Source organism: Mustela erminea, chromosome 16, assembly GCF_009829155.1.
Source record: "Mustela erminea isolate mMusErm1 chromosome 16, mMusErm1.Pri, whole genome shotgun sequence".
NCBI classification, from domain to species: Eukaryota; Metazoa; Chordata; class Mammalia; order Carnivora; family Mustelidae; genus Mustela; species Mustela erminea.
The window spans coordinates 59,372,442-59,390,539 of NC_045629.1; the positions used below are offsets into that span (position 1 = coordinate 59,372,442).

The 18,098-nt window shown below is 35.1% G+C and overlaps 1 protein-coding gene and 1 pseudogene across 5 annotated transcripts in view; one reads left to right on the plus strand and one right to left on the minus strand.

The window, feature by feature from the left end:
* CSMD3 (CUB and Sushi multiple domains 3) overlaps positions 1 to 18,098 on the minus strand; it is a 1,246,643-nt gene that overhangs the window by 454,362 nt on the left and 774,183 nt on the right. The window lies entirely within an intron of this gene.
* Positions 6,643 to 6,740, plus strand: LOC116575633 (annotated as a pseudogene).

Here is an 18,098-nt window from a genome sequence, read left to right on the forward strand (position 1 = left end):
TGGTTGCATTGACATATTTATGATAAAACTATATTCCATCATCTCAGTCACATGTTTCCTTTTTTTTTTTTTAATATTTTATTTATTTATTTGACAGACAGAGAGATCACAAATAGGCAGAGGCAGGTGGGGGGTGGGGGAGGTGGGGGGAAGTAGGCTCCCTACAGAGCAGAGATCCCAATGCGGGGCTCTATCCCAGGACCCTGGGATCATGACCTGAGCTGAAGGCAGAGGCTTTAACCCATTAAGCCACCCAGGCACCCCAGTCCCATGTTTCTAATTGAGAGGATACCAAGGAACTACAGTTAACATATGTGTAAACAAACAAGGCGTTTGCCAGCTTTTGTAGGTGTCATGTCTGAATGTGTCTCCTCAAAATTCAAAGATGAGTATTCGAAGATGGAACCTTTGGGGGTGATCATGTCAAGAGGGCTGAGACCTGAGGAATGAGATTAGTACTCTTACGAAAGAAGCTTCAGAGAAATACCTTGTCCCAGTGAGGACAGAGAGAAAAGGTGACAGCTATGACTGAAAAAGAAAACTCAACAAAAGGTCCCCATGCTAAAAACAAGCAAACAAACAGAAATAACACAAAACAAAATAAAACAAAAACAAACATCTGGTACCTTGCTCTTGGACTTTCACCCTTCAGAACTGTGAGAAATAAATTTCTTTTGTTTACAAACTACATAGTGTGGTATTTTATTATAGCAGGGCAAAGGGACTAAGACAGTAAGGAAGGATCTATGAACTTGGGTTGTGTGGCATTTTCTTCCAACCCAGTGATTATCAGACTTTCTTCTGACAATGGGCTTCCTGGGGTTTTATGAAAAACATGGCCCAATGGAATGAGGTTATTTTTAGAGAAAAGACTAAGTATCCTCTGATTTAGTTAAAAAGAAATAATATATGAAAGTAGGTGTTTAAGTATTAACATATTTAACAATATTAACATATTTCACAATAGTTCAAAATATTCCCCAATGTAGTGATTCCAAAACTGAGAACCAATGTTAACTAAATAGTTCCTTATTGTATAAATTTTATTGTCCAAACATTTTAATAGGGAAAGGTGAGAATCAATTAAATACACACATACACACAGATACACACGCACACTTCTTGATATAGTCTCTTAGGTCAGAAAATCCAAAGTCTGGTCTTAACCAACTTCAAAGTATAACAAACTCATTTCAGTGCAATATTTGCTAAAGTATCCACTGTGTACCAAGAACTGTGCTAGGAACTATAGCCACAAAGGAGTGTGTGTCATAATCTTGGCCCTTAAAAAACAGTCTGTAAGGGCGCCTGGGTGGTTCAGTAGGTTAAAGCCTCTGCCTTCGGCTCAGGTCATGGTCTTAGGGTCCTGGGATCGAGTTCCGCATCGGGTTCTCTACTCGTCAGAGAGCCTGCTTCCTCCTCTCTCTCTCTCTACCTGCCTCTCTGCCTACTTGTAATCTCTGGTGTCAAATAAACAAATAAAATCTTTAAAACAAACAAACAAGAGTCTGTAAGAGTCAGTCTGTCAAATAAGTGTATCCGGTGTGTATTTTTTAATTTCTTAGCACAGATTTTTTAAGAGAATGAAAACAAACTATGCTCTGGTTGACAGCTTTGCCACAAACTGTAAATGTTTTAAAGCTCCAAGATGATTTGAGAAGTTAAGTACATGCCCTATGTATTCTGATTTAAGCCTAAAGGTGAAATGTAAAGTGACAAGTGACTCCACTTCCCTGACTTGTCCTGAGGTAGTGTTTTCTTTCTTTCTTTCCTTTTTTTTTTCTTTTTTTTTAAAGATTTTATTTATTTATTTGACAGAGAGAGATCACAAGCAGGCAGAGAGTCAGGCAGAGAGAGAGGAGGAAGCAGGCTCCCCGCTGAGCAGAGAGTCCGATGCGGGGCTCGATCCCAGAACCCTAGGATCATGGCCCGAGCCAAAGGCAGAGGCTTTAACCCACTGAGCCACCCAGGTGCCCCCTGAGGTAGTATTCTTAAAACCTCACCCATTCTTTATATTCTTAATGTCCTTCAAAGGACTTCCTCAGCATTTGCTTTCCACCTGGGACTAGGTACAGTGTGTATGAGAAAAGGGCAATGTGACAGGCTGTTGGGGTTAGGAAACCCAGGAATATGCTCAAGGTTATTCTCATTGTAGAAATTTCAGATCAGTTGATGCTATCAAGTAGTAAACCACCTAACTATAGATAGATTCATTATCATTTTTTCAGGTACAGTGATATTCATTCACACACTCATTCATTCATCTGTCCATTCAATCATCTCTTAGTATGTTCATTCAAGAAGAGTGTCTTGAAATTATACTTTCTCCTTAATGTTGGGATGTAGAGATGAATAAAACTTCATCTATTACTGCCCACCAGGAAAAAAACAAACAAGTATGTGAATACATAAAAGTGTGATAAATAACGTTGTTTAATAATAATATAATGGGAGGCATGGGAAGAAAATGAACAATTCTGGTTAGGAGTGGAAAGATTCTAAAAACTGAAACACAAGGGGTGCCTGGCTGGCTCAGTCAGTACAGCCTACAACTCTTGATCTTGAGATTGTGAGTTTGAGCTCCACTTTGGGTATAGAGATTATTAAAAATAAAATCTTAAAAAAAAATAAAATCTTTAAACAAAACACAAAACTGAAACATAAACTAAGATTGGGCAGGTTTACAAGGATGTGTGTGGTGGAGGGAGGTGTTGTAGCATGTGTGGTAGTTTGTGACATTTCAGGCAAGGAGAAGAGTTTGACCAAAGGATGATAGACATCCTTTTGGAAAAATCCAAGCAGATCCATATGGCTAGGGTTACGGTACAACGAAGAGTGAGGAAAGACATGAGGTTGGAAGCTACGGGGTAGCTCATGTGCACTAAGAAGCATCTCTGACTTTATTCTAAGCACAGACAAGCCTTTGGTAAAGTATCCTGACGATGCATACCCAACAAACACTTCACACATAGCAGTCATACTCATATCCATGAAATGAACTAAACATGATATAGAGTCAATTAAAGAGACACGACCCCATTCCCTTAGGAACTTAGAGTCTAATAATAGAACAGTTAAATGAAAGTATCAGGAAGCATTCTTTTTTATGAGAACGAGTCAACACAGCATTGTTCACTTCAACCTCACTTAACCCGTCTATTCTTTAAATATTTTCCTTTAAAGTACCTTGAATGAAAGAACAAAGTGAAATATAGATTTTTGTCTAAATCTCTGTAGCTACCTGTTTAAAAGAGTTTGCAAGCAGGGGTAGATCAATATTTTTTGAACTATAATAGCAATCAAAGTAAATGGATTTTTCTTTTGAAAGAACCGTAACTGCTAGCAGCCTAACAGCAGCCATCAAAAACTTCTAAACATTATTTCTCTTACTATATCTACTGGATGGTGAAAAAGCTTCTAATTATTTGGAGTTATATTTATAAAGCAAGTAAGAAGAATCAACCACTCTTATTTGTTACAAAAGACCAAATTAAGACAATCCAGAGTTCAAAAAAATGAGCAGAATATGTCTTTTTTTTAAAAAAATAACATGTTTTCTCCTAATCACCACAATTTCCACTCGCTCAGAAGTGACCATTATCCCAACTTTTACAAAAACCAACTTAGTGTTTTTACTGAAAGAAGGCAAGAGGAGAATCTCTGGAATGCTGGCAATATTCTCTTTCTTGCTCTGGGTGTTCATTTTGTCGTAATCATGAGTTGTACATTCGCATTATGTACCTTCTTACAAATTGCTATAATTCATTATTTTTTTTTAGTTCACCTTAAAGTAAGAAGGAATCTGATAGTAGTAACTATGACAAAACCTTTTTTACAGAAAGGGAAAGACATTGCATGTTGCAATCCATTCCTGTCCTTTTCTTTTTCTTTTGAACATAGAAAGTGATAGCTCAAACTACCACAGTCATATTGCAGCCATGAAGGGAGGGCCAAGAGACTTGCAAAGAAATCATCCCTGACTTGTTGAACTGCTGAACCAATATCTTCAATTGTCTGACTCTAGACTTCCTGTTATGTGATAAAAATAAACCATCGTTTTTTTAAGAAGTAAGAGAAGCATGGTGGATGAGCTACTGTGATATGTCTAAATAGATCAGTTTTCTCACAAGAGTAAAACAAGAGTATTAATTATCGATTTATATGGTCATGATAAGAAATGTAAGTAAAATACATAGCATAGTCCCTAACAGAGGATAGGTATAAAAACATTATTTTTTTTATTACTCAGAAACAATTATATTGAAGACTAGGGGCCTTCAATATCACTCATTCACACATAAAATGTCTTGCATGTTTCTGGGGTTTGTTGTTTAATTTAATTTTGTTTTTTGTTTTGGTATCCTTGATGTTGGTGACCATGGCTGTCTGTATGACTGTATGTTGAAGACACTTAAATTTTATGTTGTATACTTCATATCAAGGATTTGGGCTAGATGAGACTTATTTTGTCCTATATTATGACAGAGAATAAGTCAAACATTAAATGTAAATGCACTCCAAAAAAAAAATAATGATGCTGATACAGTATTAGCTCTTTATGGAACTAAGTCCTAGAACTATCCACACAACTTCTTTCAATCTAAGAAATAGGTATCAAGCTCCCATATGCACTGAACTAGTCATTAGGAGAATCTTAAATGTACTGGACTAGGCATTTCCTGAAGGAGATAAACATAACATTTAATCAGGTATTTTGGAGCCCTGGTGATAAATATAGAAACAACAATACATGTAGTATTATTGGAACTGATTTCTTCATATAGTTTTGGTCTCTGAAACTACTATAACAACTACTTTTCCATTATTTCTGTCTAACTTTCAGGCTCCAAGCTGTTTCTAGTGTTTTCAGGAGAGAACCCTATATCAATCATCTACATTTTAGTTTAAATTTGAATCATCATCTAACTTCTTGCAATTTAGTTGCATTTTAACTATTCTCAAATAGTAAGGCGAATGGCTTTGCAATTTTAAAAGGATACTAAGTTGTATTTGGGATATACAGTAGCTCCCCATTAGCTATGGGAAACATTCCAAGATCCCCAGTGGATGCCTAAAACTGCAGATAGTACTAAACCTTATATATACTATTTTTTCTATGCATACATAATTACGACATATTTAATTAATAAATTTGGCACAGTAGATTAATAAAAATAATAATAAAATAGAACAATTATACTGTAATAAAAGCTATGTAAATACGATCTCTCTCTCAAAAGATTTTCTTGTTTTGCCTTCACCCTTCTTGTGACAATGTGAGATGACATGGTGCCTACAGGATGAAACGATGTGAGGCATTATGACACAGCATGAGGCTAGAGTACCTTCTGACAATAGGTCAGATGGAGAATCATCTGCTTCGAGACCAAGGATGACTGCAGGTAACTCAAAGCTCAGAAAGCAAAATCACAGATAAGGAGGGATTAATTGTGACATGTGAAGACGTGAGATTAGAAAAAAGTCAGGTATTTGGTTTATTCATTCAACATCATAGCATGTGCAAGACATGATATTTTGGGCTATAAAGGTTTAAAATGTTGAACAAGGTATAGATTTTGTGTATGTGTAAGGACAAAAAATGATTAGTTACATAATATGCATACAAATAATTTTAACACAAGGCAATATCTGAAAATGTGGTATTACCTATTCAAGGTGTTTTATTTTCTTTTGAAGATTTTATTTATTTATTGGAGAGAGAGAAACAAGCATGAAAGTGGGGTAGGGAAGGGGCAGAGGGAGAAGCAGACTCTGCTGAGCTGAGGGAAGGGGCAGACTCTGCTGAGCAGGGAACCAGACATTCGGCTCAATTCCAGAACTCTGGGATCATGACCTGAGCTAAAGGCAGAGGCATAACTGACTGAGCCACCCTGTCACCTCTTCAAAGTGTTTTAGAAATACAGAGGAAGAAAAGCCAGAGGAAGAGATTCAGAAATTAGAATTTAGAAATTTGGAAGAAGGAAACAGTCTTCTATGTTTCCTATATAGAAAGAAGGAAAGTGTAGAGATGAACATAGAAGACTGTTTCAAAGAAGTTGAATTTTAAACCATTTTTTAAGCATTTTATTATTTATTTGAGACAGATACAGAGATAGAGAAAGAGAGAGCGAGAGAGAGAGAATGAGCAGGGGAGAGGCAGACTCCCTACTGAGTCAGGAGCCTGATGTGGGGCTTGATCCCAGGATGCTGGGATCATGACTTGAGCTGAAGGCAGATGCTTAACCATCTGAGTCACCCCAGAACCCAGAAGTTGAGTTTTATATGGTCCTTAATGAATGCCAAGGACTTTTATAGATGGAAATCAGAAAATACATTACAAAAGGACTGCGGGGTATAAACTTGAACAAGAAAAGGTTTTATAAGATATGAGTGGAAAAGCAAATTACAGCCAGAGTATGCATTTTCTTGTAACTGGTCAGAGTGGAATTGATTATATGAGAATTCTAGAATCTTTATAGAATCTTATAGAAGATTCTATAAAGATTCTGGAGTCAAGCAACAGAGGTAAAACTAACCTGGAATCTATGAGAAGAACAGATTCAAGAAAGTAGCCTGAAATTAGCTATTGGAATAATTCAAAAAAAGCAAAATAAAAGATATTCGAATTGTAACCAAAACAGAAAGACTATACTTTCAGGGATCATTTCTATAGTTTGTAACCAAAACAGAGATGATAAATACTGGTAAAAGACAAATGATAAAACCTGCAACTTATTTGAAGTGGGAAGTACAGAAGGAAGACTAAAGTTGAATATATATATATATATATATATATATATATATATATATATATATATATATATAAATAAATTAAAAATAAATTTCCCAAAGTAACATAGCTCCATGAATTAAGAGGGATTATGGAATAAAAGTAGGACGTGATGGTCAAAATAATCTGTGATATGAATGTACTCTAGAGAATGTTAAATTGATTTATGTAGCATTTTTTTAACCCTTTAATGTATTCATTTCCACTGTGGAATTTTAGGTGAGGTATATAGTAGATGATTATGGGTTTAAAACTTTTATTATTTTTACTGATGGACCTAATATACACATGGAAAATGGCCATTCTATATATGACAATAGCTCTCATCTGATGAGAGGCCCAAAAAGCCAGACTATAACCTCTCTAGCAATCTGTTAAGAACAGTCAGATTTGGTCAATGATAGCCAATTTCCCTAACTTTTGCTCCCACTTCCAACTCGGGATCAATCAGAGGAAGCCAATACACTACCCAAACTAATCAGATAAGATGTTTTGCTTCTAGTTAGCCTACCTCCAGCCTCCCCATGACAATAATCCTTATTCGGGCATAACTGGAAATCATCTTTCTTTCCTTCCTGCCTTCCCTCTTTCTTTTTTCACTGCAAGATTTCCTACTCAACTGACTGCCTTTGAGTTTCTATGAAAGGAAGTGATGGTGGCTGATGTCCTTGCTGTAGCAAGCTCTGAATAGTCTCTGTTTGTTCTCATTTCTATGGTTTTCATTTACTTATTTTCAAAACTCCAGTAAACAATTAAGTTTATATATACACACCAACACCACACAGGAAAATAAATGTGAAACATATTTCACAGAACAATGTATAACTCCATAATTGTACTATGCCCCCTGATATTTTCTGTTCCATTTTATTCTTTTCACAAAAAAAAAAAAAAAAGAAGAAGAAGAAGAAGAAGAAGGGGGAAAAAAAAGCAGAACCCAACTCATTAAAATTATTTAATGGCCGTATTCAATATGAACTTTTTAAAAAAAGATTTTATTTATTTATCAGAGAGAGAAAGACAGTGAGCACAAGCAGGGGGAGAGATAGGCAGAGGGAGAAGCAGGATCCCCACTGAGCAAGGACCTTGATGAGGTACTTGATCCTGGGACCCCAGGATCATGACCTGAGTCAGAGGCAGATGCTTAACTGACTAAGTCACCCAAGCGTCCCTGACTTTTTTTTTTTGTTATTTTTCTTCCAAAGCAATTGCACACTGATCTTCTAAAGGTTATTTGCCCCTAGAGTCATGTTCACAGAGCATCTCTTGGATCTTGTTTCTATAGATTACACGTAATAAAGTGCGTATACATTTTGAGTAGGGATTACTGGAAGACTGGGGATGTGAATTGCAAATAAAGAGATCAGGATAAAGACAGTTTTTAATGACAACCATTTAATTCAAATTAAAGCATATCGATTTAGAAATTACAGCTCAAAGAAACAAAAAGAAAAATTACTGAAATGAAGAGTTTCATAACATTCCAGTCTTTTTTTCCTAACCCTTCTTTGACATTTAGCCTGACTCTTGGACTTTTTTTTCTTGTCCTATTACCTACTATTAAAGCAGTAGTATGCACTGGGCAGAGCAAACTTAATAAAGTGGAAGTCGTGTCTACCAGAAACTGAAGGGGCAGTGTAAAGGTAAGTACAAACAGAGGCTTAGTTCTCCCCGCTGAAAATAGAAGACTCCCTCTCACCTCCCTTTATCTTAAAGTTTTCACTTTGGAAAACTTGTAATCATCAATTCTTTCTGTCTTTCTCAAGTGTATATAAATATTTTCATGTGCTAAATGAAACTCTTCTCAGACTCAAAACTTATAAATGTTTTCCCAAAATTCTGTAAACCATCTCTTTGGAATATAATCATCAGGAAGACCGCACTCCTAGCTTCCTTTCTGTAGAAAGGGAAGATTCTAATTTCAATGGACACCTCCCTCCAAGTTACAAAACTACTTCCTGTCATAAGCTATAAGAAACTTATCTTTCCGGGGTGCCTGGGTGGCTCAGTGGGTTAAAGCCTCTGCCTTCGGCTCAGGTCATGATCCCAGGGTTCTGGGATGGAGCCCCGCATGGGGCTCTCTGCTCAGCGGAGAGCCTGCTTCCTCCTCTCTCTCTCTGCCTGCCTCTCTGCCTACTTGTAATCTCTGCCTGTCAAATAAATAAATAAATAATCTTTAAAAAAAAAAAATAAGAAACTTATCTTTCCTATGGATAAAACCAATTAGCTAACACAGATAGTCACCCCAATATCAGATCAATTCAGTATGAATTATTTGTGGCAATAATGCTGTCTAGTCCTCTTACCTGAGGACTATTTGTCATTTATCTTTAGAAAATAGATGTAACAGGTTGTATCTGCTTGACTATATAAAAGGTTAAAATGTTTTTCTGCCATTGCGATCTCTTTGGTGGATTACTTATGATGCATATCATGTCCTTGTTTAATGCTTACTTAATCATAAAACAGATTTCTTTATCTATTGCTTTTGTAAATAGGTTTCCTGGGTTAGGAAGATATTCCTTTTTTATTTTTATTTCCCCAAACAACAGCCATATACAGAAATTATAAACATTTTTTCTTAATAGAAAGGATTTCTATTTTTGAGAGTTTTTGTTTCACTTTTATATTAAAGTTTGGAGTTGAAAGAATTAGGTATGGAGAAATATAAGAAAAGGCTGAGAAAAGTACACTGGGCTAATCACAAAGGATATAGAGCTTAAAAATCCCTTGTATCATGTGTATTTCTATATTACAACATTTAAAAATTTATTATTTCTTGTTTGGAGTGGCTAAAGTTCTTTATGCTATGATACATACTGGACAAGCCATCAGTTTCCTTCTAGCCATACAATTCTACTTTTTCATAGATAATCTATAAAGGAGAAGGAGGTAAGGGAGAAGAAGGAAATCCATACAAACAGCTCCTTGATTTTTCCAAATGGCCTTTCAATCACCACATAACTGACTAAAAAACAGTTTTTTGAAAAACTAGAGTTTTAATTATAGAAGCTTAAATTATCCCTTCATTTAGAGCTTAGATTCTCTCCTGAAATCAGCTTTTTACCTTCCCATAAACTAATCAAGAAAACATTTTTAGCCCATTTACATAAATGACAAGCAAATATTTAAATTTTAAAGTGATACAAACTTCACTTTTAGTTGGAAGTGATTTTAAAAATCCAACATGATTTATACTCGACTTTTCAAGAATACATTGACAGTGTAAATCAATGTACACTGCATAGGTATTATTTGCTTTATGAATTCTCATGTACATGTGGAAATTCAGTCATACATTAATACCAAGATAAATATGGACACCAACACTGACCCAGGTTTCCAATAACAGTATTTCATACTTATTTTATAGGAGTATGTTAAAAATACATCCGGGATGCCTGGATGGCTCAGTTAAGCCTCTGACCCTTGGTTTCAGCTCCTATTATGATCTCATGAGTCATGGGATTGAACACTGCACTGAAGTCTACACTCAGTAGGGAGCTACTTGAAGATTTTCTCCTTCTGCTCCTCCCTCATTCATGTGCTCTCTCTTTAAAATAAATAAATGGGGTGCCTGGGGGGTTCAGTCATTAAGCAGCTGCCTTCCGCTCAGATCATGATCTCAGGATTCTGGGATCGAGGCCCACTTTTGACTCCCTGCTCAGCAGGAAGCCTCCTTCTCCCTCTCTTGCTCTCCCTGCTTGTGTTCCCTCTCTCTCTGTCAGATATACAAAATCTTTAAATCAATCAATTAATCAATCAGTCTTAAAAATAAAATAAGACATGTCCAAAATGGAGTTGCTTATGCTAAGCCTCCATCACCAAACTGAGAAGTATAGTTTCTGCTCTCCCAGAAATGGAATCTTAAACCAGTCAATCAGGACTTACCTGAACTACACTAGTTAGGGAAAGTGCTAGAGAAACCCCTAAGACCCCCTAAGGAAAGTGGCCGTTCTTAACCAATCCACTCTTTTGCCTAGTACAACTTCCTTATAGTTCCTGTTTTCTATTGCCTATAAATTCTTTCATTTTGTACAGCTTCTTGAAGCTTCTTTTTATCTGCTAGATCAGATGCTACCCATTTCATGAATTGTTAAAACCAACACAGAGTTTAAAATTGATAGAGGAATGGATAAATATTTATATATATATATATCTCAACATAAATATATGTATTTATTTTTGTATGTTTTGATGTATATATGTATGTATTATGTACATATTTTTGTATTTATGTATATAAATACATTTTATTTTTACATATATTTATGTATATATGTATATGTAATAAATATATATTATATATATATACCACACACATATGCACATTATATTTATATATATATGGAATAGAATATATATATTAGAATGGAATATTAGAATATAGTATAATATATGGAATATTATCCAGTCATAATAAATGAAATTTTGCCATTTACAACCACATGGATGGAGCCACAGAGTATGATGCTATGTAAAATAAGTCAGTCAGAGAAAGAAAAATACCATAGGATTTCACTCATATGTGGAATTTAAGAAATAAAGTAAATGAGTAAAGAAAAAAAAAAAAAGAGAAAGAGACAAACCAAGAAACAGATTCTTAACAACAGAGAACAAACTGGTGGTTACCAGAGGGGGAGGTGAGTGGGGGGGATCAGTGAAATGAGTAATGGGGATTAAAAAGTGCACTTATCAGTATGAGCCCTGAGTAATGTATTGAATTGCTGAATCAGTATACTGAACACCTGAAACTAATATAACACTATATGTTAATTATACAGGTAAAAAAAAAAAAAAAACTTTAAAAAATTTACTGGGTTGAAATTTGTTTTTTAATACCATCACCATTTATAGTAGAATTTAATTGAATCTGATGTTTGAGTCTAATATTTATAAAATATTTACATGAGAATTACTTAAGAACAGGACAAAAAATGTACGTAGAGTGGCAAGGTCTTTTGTAGAATTTAATGCAAAAAAGAATGTTATAAATCATAGGGAATCCAGGGGTGCCTGGGTGGCTCAGTGGGTTAAGCCTCTGCCTTCGGTTCAGGTTATGATCTCAGGGTCCTGGGATGGAGCCCCTCGTTGGCTCTCTGCTCAGCAGGGAGCCTGCTTTCCCCTCTCCTGCCTGCCTCTCTGCCTCCTTGTGATCTCTCTCTCTGTGTCAAATAAATAAAACAAAATTAGAAGAAAATATACTTGACTCTACTCCAAGCAGAACAGTTAATCTTTTGGGGGGCCCATTTTAGTATGCTGTTCCATTTTTCAGACTCTTATCTGAGGCAGAAGCACTCTCGTTTATTTTAATCATAATGAAATGAAAATTTCAAGACACCAAGAGTGTGGAAAGTTTATGTATACCTTTTCACTTCATATTCAATGCAATGCTTCCATTTTACAGGCTTTACTCAAATGGAAAACTTTGCTGTTCATTTAGCCATCTTCTCTTGCATGGTCTTATTGGGGAGAAAAGTACCCACAGATTACAGCTGAGCTGCTGAACAGAATTTCAGGGTTACAGATTTGGCAACCATAGAGGTGGTGGTAGGCAGTGCGATTTATATATCATCATCACTGCCATACATATATATCTATATATCTATATATAGTATGCATATATATAATTATGCAATATTGTCAATATTATACAAATGTAAATATAGTTATATTTATATATATAGTTTTATATAAATAAAAATATATATAGTATATAATGATGTACTACCATATATCATAGTGTTCTAGATGAATCCTAATTAGGTCGTCATGTGTGTCCACTACATGACTATGGTCTGTAAGTCTGTAGACTCGATATGCAAGAGGATAGAGATGAAAGAGAAAAATCATATGCAGAGGTCGGAGGGGAGAGGTAGGAGAGACAGTTACTGGAAATTTGGGTCCTAATCTTTTGTTGGCCTATGGGAGAGATTTGAGCTCAGATGAAGAAGTTGGAGTTAGAAGGTAAAATTTGTGACTCTGGGTACAAGTCAGTGATGCTATAGGCCTCAAATGAAAAACTGAGAAACAATTTGAAGAAAAGCCTGTACCACTCACATCCACTACCACTGATATCCTCAGGGTCTAAACTATGAACTCAAGGTGACCAAGGATGAAAGGAAGCTTTGTCTGAAAGAGCAGGATTCTAGGTGAAATGTTATTTTGATTTATAAACAAAAACAAGAATGCCTTTTCAAGTTGGTAGGGGAAAACCAATTATAGTTCAATTTGGTAAATTTGGTCTAACCCAATAATTTAAATAATCACCTAGGTAACTCAGTTACTTTCTAGTAAACAGATTTCCTTACAGTTTAAGTGTTTGATACATGTAAATTGTTATCCTTCTCCTGCTCTTCAGAATGACTTTATAGTGGCTGTGTAATGGGTTGGGTTAATGTGACACCAAAAAGACTGATAGGACAAGGGAGGTCAGTAACTGTCCGATGTCCTTTGATTTTTCTGTTGCTGCTGATACAGGGTAGTTGGCTTAGTATCTTACTTAGACTGATGAACCTTCAGGTAAAATTATTCTGGTCTGGATTTTGGAGTAATTTGGGGGATACAAGGGGTCTAGCCATTTGCTCTTAAGGTGTTTATGCTTTTCAGTGCTTTAATCTTGGGTATCTGTTGTCTGTCTGTTAGGCTTGAAAGTGTTACACAACAAAACTCTTCACCAAGGCAGCATATAGATGTTACTGCATATCCACACATGTCCACACTGTATGGAATAAAAAACAGAGGATGAATTTTCTCCCATGCCATATTAAAAGGAAAGCTGGCTTAATTTATGGGCTGCATACTTCCTCACCCAACTTAACATTTAGGAAGTTGTTTATTAGTTTGTCCTAGAGCAACAGGTTTAATATCTTACTTTTTCCCATAATTCTTCAGGCTGTTGCCAGTATTTGTTATAGGCTTTTTTCTCCTCTTCTGTATATTCTTCTTCTCTACTATAGTGAGCTTGAAGACGGAACTTGCACATTCAGAAAGGATGTCTCCCCTATACAATATGGAAGAAACCTTGCGGTGATAAGTTTCATAGGTTGTAAAGAATTTAGAACACTCATCTTTCTCTGTGACAAAGGTTGGCTTTCAAGATGATCTTCTCAACTGAACTCAAACTCATACTTGGGAAGTCAACAGCTGACCTAGTTCCTTTACTTTGAATTGCTATCTTAACAATTCTTAAAATCAATGAGGTATATGGGTTTGGTGACCTCCAGTGACAGTCCTTTACATAGTAATGCAAGAGAAAAGTATTACACAACTAAACTTTATTTCATTTTCCATATTGTAATTTAGACGTTTTACTACTTCACCTTGAAATTTCTGTTCATCTTTCAGACTTATCTACAGTGTCATTTTCTTAGGCAGCCTTTAATGTACCCCCATTTTTAGCAAATCCTGTTTGGTTTAAATGGTAGGAGTACATATTGAGATGGCCTATTTATATGTACTTGTTTCCATTTTTCTGAAAGTTTATAGAGAAAGGAACTTGTCTATTTCATTTTTTTAGCCCTATTACCTGACACAGAACCTGAGACAAAATAGGCATTAACAAAAGTTCTTAAAGACAAATGTAAATCTGTAAGATTAGCACGAGTGTTATTTTCTGTTTAAAAAATATTTATAATTTAAATATCTTTCAATGAAGCAGAAGGCATTTCTATCTAAATTCATGTTAAATTTGATATATCATTCAAATATCAAAATAAAAGAAACAAATCAAATAATCAGATTTATAATCAAGGTAATTATATCAAACTTGATGTGAAGGAAAATAATTTCATTTGCTATCTTAAAACATATATAAATTATATATGCAGCTACCATGGAGAAGAGAATTGGAAGCATGATTAGAAGACCAAGTAAAAGTTATTTATATTTTCTAGTAAGAGATTAAAATTTAAGACAGAAAGGTCAGTGACATAACAAGGTCCCCAGAGAATACAAAGAAAGAATGAGAGTGGGTAAAAACAGTAAAAGGGTAAAAGGAAATAATAATAAGAAGAAAGGTTTTCGAGGGCAGCTGGGCTTTAACTAAATAGGTGAAGTAGGTATGGGGGACTTAGTACTTACCACTCATACTAACTTTCATATGGTATATCTTACAAGACTAAAAAATTAAAAGAACAAATGAACAAAAGAGTTTACTTTGTCTTAAACTCTTTTGCAGCTGGTATTCTAGATGTGGACTAGGTATATACAGTCAGGTGCATTTAGGTGAGATTTGGAAATGGGAGAGACATAGAAGCCATCTTCCTTGTGCTTCTGTTCATGAAGGTAAGCATGGGCACTGGGTTTTTCTCAAGTGGAACTCCATTGTTCAGTCATGACTTCAAGGCACTAATCCTTGAAAGGAAGATTTTATTGATGCTGACATTGACTTCCTGATTCCCCACCCTCCTGCTATGACAGAGATAGACTCGTTTGGCTGTTTGCTTCTTGTCCTTGTTCTTATAGTCTCCTCAAAGACTCAATCTAGAACCTGCCTTTTTGAGATTCCAGCAATTTCACTTAAAAAAAATCTATAGTAAATCATTTTCTGCTTAAAATGGCTAGAGAGTTTTCCTTGCTACCAACTGAACTCTGACTAATACATCAGGTTAGGAAGAGATGATATTAACACATTATTTTGTACCAATGTTGGTATTTTGTGGTACTCTCTAAATTATGTTTTATAAGATATTAATGTTATCTATGGTAAAAGGTAAGTATTACATAACTCACCTATAAACTAATCATTTTCCAAAAATTTATACTTTAAAGAATTCTAGACCTATGTGGATCACACATAAACACAAGGAATTATATCCATTCACATATATAGCAAGTTCTGAACTGAGATATTGGTAGTTCACAATGTGGCTCAGTGTCTACCAAGAATGTGGTTAATTTATTCAACAAGCATTTACTAAAACATTCCATGTACCAAGCAGAGATTCTTATCAGCAAAAGAAAGATGGATGGATGGATCGATGGATGGATGGAAGGAAGGAAGGAAAGAGGGAAAGAAGGAAGGAGCGAGGAAGGGAGGAAGGAAGGAGAAAGAAAGGAAAGGAAGAAGCAGCAAAAAAAAAAGATGGCTGAAGAGCTCACAGTCTAAATTTCAGATAGATAATATTTAGAATATAATTATATTCTAATAGAAATTATGTATTTTAATATACATATTTATCCACATTTCTTTCTTTTTTTAAATTTTTTATTTTTTATTTTTTATAAATATTTTTATCCCCAGGGGTACAGGGTTTATCCACATTTCTATTAGATAGTATGGAAGTAAGAGAGACAAATCTTCCAGGGAAATTTAGCTGCTTTATTATTCTGAAATGATCAGTTTTGGAATGCATTTTCATCCTTCACTTTCCTTGTTTGTATTCTTACACTTTCTACAAAATCTAATTCAAGTCCCAATTCATCTCTGACCCTACAGTCCTTTAACACTAGAACAAGGTCAGTTTCCACATGGTTAATTGCCAACACTAGGCTAGAAATGCTCAGCTCAACAATACAATACCTTACCTATAGCGGATGTCACCTGCCCAAACAAGATGTTTGTTATTTGATTTGTTTATTATCTGAGATATTCTGAAAGCTCTGATATGTGAAAAGCTGGAAAAATCACCAGGAAAATTGGAATCAGCGTGACTTCTTTGACCTTGGTAACAACCACATTAAAAATACTAATATGCCAAATATGCAGTAGACATATTCTGTTGGAGTTGGATTCCATAGGAAGAATAAACGAAAGAAGAGAAGAGCAAATATTTATCAACGATAACAATTTTACATGTTCTGTCCTTGATCTAGCAAAGCTATCTTATCTAGGCTTTTCTTAATGCTTTTTTCCTCGATGCATTCTTGCTTTGTCAGCTTTGGCACTATTTAATAATAAAGAAAAGAAACATCTAGTGAGGCCTTAGAACTATTTCTGTCTCAATGTTCCTGCCCTTTGACTGCCAGTTTTTAGCTTTCTAAACACCACCAGTATTTTTTAAGGGATGATTTCATCATATATGGTGTGTAAGATAGAATGCACATGAAATTTTCTCAATATTAGACAACAAATAAATCAAAACTACAAATTGACTAAAATTCTTTGCCTGACCCAACTTTACCCAGGTCCATGAACCTTCTCCTAGATTCATCTGTGTACTTTCTTGTAAAACCCAGCTTTAGTAAGAATTCTGCTATATCATTGTAACAAGAACCCCCATCAATATCTGATACTCTTGATGTCTGGTTGGGTTCCTCATCCTCTACCATTCCCAGGTGATATCTGATCAACCTAGCCTGTCTTTCCACTAGGTTGCTTTGGCTAGAATACCCTCTACCCATGCAGTTTTCCCTCAGTATCTTTCCATCCACTGTCCCCCGACTCTGTTCCTTGGCTATAAATTTCTCCTTGCTCATGATGTACTTAGAATTCAGCCTAGTCTCATTCCCTCACTGCAAAATCCTATTCCAGTGGTCCTTATTATACCTACTGCCATGGCCCCCACTTTCCTTGAATAACGTCTGTCTTACCGTCTTCAACAACTGTTATAATTTTTTTTTAAATAAACAAAACACTAGAATATATACTTTGCTCAGGATGCAGGAATCTTGCATTATATACATATATATATTTCAAAATCTGACTTCACAACTTGCCAAATTTGGAAATTTGCTTAACCTTTCTAAGACTCTATTTCATTATAGGAAAAAAGAAAAAAAAGAAAAATATCTAATAGGCCTATGTTGGGGATTTTATTAGATAAGTCATATAATAATAGCTGATCAATACAGGTTAGTATAGTTTGAACCATGAGGGAACTGGCCTTGAGTTTGCCAAACTTCAGAATCATGAAAAACAAAAAAAAAAACAATGGGACTATTCAAGAGACAGAAGAGAAATAATGACTAAATGCAATGAGTAAAATTTAATTGGATATTAGGTGAAAAAAAAATGTATAAAAGACCATTTTGTCCAATTGGGGGCATTGGAAATGGGTGGCATATGAGATGGCTTTTGTTAATGAATGTTTTTGCTATTAGTGTGATAATGATATATGGTTATATAGTGAAAGTTTCTAATCATTAGGAGATACTTATATATTTAGGGGTGAGATAGAGTGATATGTATATCTTCCTTTTCAATATTTCAGCAAAATAAATAAACAAGCAAATAAATTCTCTGTGTGTGTGTGAGTCTGTATGAGTGTGTGTGGTGGGGAGAGGGAATGTGTAAATATGGCAAAAACCTAAAATATGATGTCTAGATGACACTTCAGAGTAGAAGTGTCTCTTTTGTCATTATCTT